The sequence below is a fragment of the Schistocerca americana genome, chromosome 7 (assembly GCF_021461395.2).
Source record: "Schistocerca americana isolate TAMUIC-IGC-003095 chromosome 7, iqSchAmer2.1, whole genome shotgun sequence".
Classification (NCBI taxonomy): Eukaryota; Metazoa; Arthropoda; class Insecta; order Orthoptera; family Acrididae; genus Schistocerca; species Schistocerca americana.
In genome coordinates, this window is record NC_060125.1 from 466,999,411 (window position 1) to 467,003,571 (window position 4,161).

A 4,161-nucleotide genomic window follows, 5' to 3' on the forward strand; every position below is an offset into this window, starting at 1 on the left:
GTCATCGGATTATGGAAGGATGGGGAAGGATGTCGGCCGTGCCCTTTCAAAGGAACCATCCCGGCATTTGACTGGAGCGATTTAGGGAAATCATGGAAAACCTAAATCGGGATGACCGGACGCGGGATTGAACCGTCGTCCTCCCGAATGCGACACTACGAACAGGTGAGTAACTCCTTTTTCGCCTGTACTTCATCAGATAATGCTATCTCTAGTTCTGCCGAGCCAAGTGGCTACGACTAAAGATACTGAATTGACTCTCTATTAAAAGGACGCCTATTATTACGGTGAGGAGAACGGCCTTGCCATAGTGGATACACCGGTTCCCGTCAGATCACCGAAGTTAAGCCCTGTTGGGCGTGGCTGGCACTTGGATGGGTGACCATCCGGGCCGTCATGCGCTGTTGCCATTTTTCGGGGTGCACTCAGCCTCGTGATGCCAATTGAGGAGCTACTCCACGGAATAGTAGCGGCTCTGGTCACAGAAAACCATCATAACGACCGGGAGAGTGGTGTGGTGACCACACGCCCCTCCTAACTAGGGTGGTCGGATGGTCCCGATCGGCCACTTGTGGCCTGAAGATGGAGCGCTTTTTCAAATTATTACTGTCTTTACAAAACGTCTAAGTATTGGTATTTGATGGGATAACCTTCCGCCTTATAACAGGGACTTTCGTAGCTGCGAGCTTCCTATTGAAGAAATACTGTGCTTAACAATCTTTGCCTTTATCTGAGTGCAAAGTCGTCTGAAGTCCCACAAATACGACGGCCGTTTAGTAAGTAATGCAAAACTTTTTTTTTCTAAAAGCAGGTTGGTTTTATTCAGGATTCCAATACACCATATTATTCCCCACTCTTTTGGCTACAAAGCCCCATTTTTCAACATAATCTCCGTTAATTGCGATGGCCTCAAGCCACCTTACTGGAAATGCCTGCATGGTATCACTCTACTTGTCGACAACGGAGCGAACGTCTTGCGGCATCAATAACCTCCCCATCATCTACATATGCTTCCCGTGGAGTGCATCCTTCATTGGGCCAAACAGATGGAAGTCGAAAGGTGCGAGATCCGAGCGGTAGGGTGGATGAGGAAGAACAATCCTGTGAAGTTTTGTGAGCGTTTTGTCACGATCAATCTCTTAACGCGCAAGCAATTCCGCACTAACGGTCCTTCGTTGCTCTTTATGGTCTTCTGTTAGGTGACGAGGAACCCAGAGGGCACACACCTTTGTGTACCCCAAATGGTAGATAAATGTGTTAGCATTACCAACAGGCACATCCATTGTGCAGCGAGGTGTTTGTGTTCCGTCGATCACCTCGAATAAGAGCGTCCGAACGTTCCAACACTGCAGTAGCCACAGCTGTATACGGCCAGCCGGCACGCGGGAGATCGGATACGTTTGCGAGACCTCATTGCTATGATGACAGGCGCATCGCCCAACGACTCACCGTGCTTTCGTTCACTGCCATATCTCCACAGAAGTTCTGCAAGCGCCTGTGAATATATGGGATGTTCTGGTTTTCCGCCAAATGCAACTCAGTGACAGCTCTCTTTCTTGGGATGCAGCTCTGTTACAGGCGCCATTTTGAAGGATACGTACAGCGTTGACACCTTTCGGAACTTCATGAAAATACACTCATGCTCGTAAATTAAGCATAATGCTGATACATGGTGAAACAACGCTCTGGTGGGCGGTTTGCGAGTTTAAATCACCTCGGGTATGACTATGCGGTGCATTTGACCTGCGGTCGTCGCACGGTGACGCTGCCAGCAGTCCACATACGCAGAAGTGTGTTGGTGCATGTCAGAGCAAGGTGCAGCGAGTAAGTGTGCAGACGTTTTCAGACGTGCTAATGGTCACTGTGTGTTGAAAATGGTTGAAGGAACACATATTGAAGACGTTATGAGGGGTAGAATACTAGGGCGACTGGAGACTGGTCAAACACAGCAGGTCATAGCACGGGCCCTCCGTGTGCCACAAAGTTTGATCTCAAGATTATGACAACGATTCCAGCAGACAGGAAACGTGACCAGGCGTTACAGTAGGGGACGTCCACAGCGTACAACACCACATGAAAACCGATATCTCACCATCATTGCCCACAGACGGCAATGGAGTACTGCAGGTAACCTCGCTCGGGACCTTATCGAAGCCACTGGAACCTCTCCAGACTCACAGTGTACAGACGACTGAACAGACATGGTTTATTCGCCCGGAGGCCTGCAAGGTGCATTCCACTGTCCTCTCGTCACAGGAGACCCCGTACAGCCTGGTGTCAAGAACACAGTACATGGTCATTGGAACAGTGATTCCAGGTTATGTTCACGGACGAGTCCAGGTATAGTCTGAACAGTTGAAACGTCCCCTTAGAAAAATTATACATGACTGTGCTTAAACTGACTCACAATATTTTTTAGCGCAACGCAATCTGACTTTCAATAATCCCTACAAAAGAATGGCCCTGACTAACATTAACCTATACCTTTCACAAATCACTTACCTCACATAAATCTTCGTTACTCGAAATACTGCAATACAGCGAGCGCCACTACTACCAGCTAAATAAAAGATTCAAACTACTGAAGGCACTAACTACTGATAGGCATAGTTAGCAAATGAAAGATTTTGATAGAGAACAAACAATGTATTTACCTTAATAGAGTTCAAAAGTCATAATATCTATATCAGTCCATAATATCCAATATTACAAATTTACTGTCTCTGTCCAGAACATCCGCTGTGAAAACTCCGCCATCTCACTCCCCACGTCCACCACTGCTGGCGGCTCACCTCCAACTGCGCAACGCTACGCGCTGTTAACATCCAGCTGCCCAACACTACAATAGCCAACAACAACGCAAACCAGCCACAGACTGCACACAGCACAGCCAGTGATTTTCACACAGAGCGCTACGTGGCGTTACCAATAAAAAAACTTACACAGCCTACTTACACAGTGATTGTCGCTGGGTTTTCATTTGGCGTGAACCAGGAACCAGATGCAAATCCCTTAATGTCCTTGAAAGGGACCAGTATGGAGGTCATGGTTTGATGGTGTGGGGTTGGATTATGATTGGTGCACGTACACCCCTGCATGTCTTCGACAGACGAACTGTAACAGGTCAGGTGTATCGGGACGTCATTTTGCACCAGTATGTCCGCCTTTTCAGGGGTGCAGTGGGTCCCACCTTCCTCCTGATGGATGATAGCGCACGGTCCCACCGAGCTGCCATCGTGGAGGAGTAACCTGAAACATAAGATATCAGGCGAATGGAGTGGCCTGGCTTTTCTCCAGACCCCGACAGGCACTGGTGCAAGAATGGGAGGCTATACCCCAGCAGCTGTTCGACCACCTAATCCAGAGTTTGCCAACCCGTTGTGCGGCCTGTGTACTTGTGCATGGTGATCATATCCCATATTGATGTCGGGGTACATGCGCAGGAAACAGTGGCGTTTTGTAGCACGTGTGTTTCGGGACGGTTTTCTCAGCTTATCACCAATACCGTGGACTTACAGATCTGTGTCGTCTGTGTTCCCTATGTTCCTATGCTATTAGCGCCAGTTTTGTGTAGCGCCACGTTGTGTGGCACCACATTCTGCAATTATGCTTCATTTATGACCATGAGTGTATATGGGCCGGAGTTGACATATTCCTCGCTGTCCCATAACAAATTCCACATTTTTTCAACCGAAACTGACAGAAAAAAATGTGTTAAAATAGTTGACGAACGCCCCTCGTATTAATTGAATTTAACCCTAGTTTCTGCCACAAAGAAAAATGCACACCGGAAATCTAACAACCGAACTTCAGATGGACCGTTCAAGGATTGAACTTTATTAACTCTTTCCTTGTAACTTTTTCTTATAGCGTGCATGAAGTTAGTGATCACAGGAAGAAAGTGGTGTGCTGGCATGCACATTTGTAGAAGTTTAACCAACTAAATTGATGAATAGAGCACTGACTGCGGACCTTTGGTACAGAGCCGAGTGGAGGGTCTGAATCAGAGGCTGAGACGGTTCTGCGACCGTGTGGGCTGCAGATTCCTCGACTTGCGCCATAGGGTGGTGGGGTTTCGGGTTCCGCTGGATAGGTCAGGAGTCCACTACACGCAACAAGCGGCTACACGGGTAGCAGGGGTTGTGTGGTGTGGGCTGGGCG

The 4,161-nt window shown here is 48.1% G+C and overlaps 1 pseudogene; it reads left to right on the forward strand.

Annotated features, from left to right (window-relative positions):
• The first annotated feature begins 292 nt into the window (after window positions 1-292).
• Window positions 293-410, forward strand: LOC124623404 (annotated as a pseudogene).
• Window positions 411-4,161: the final 3,751 nt, after the last annotated feature.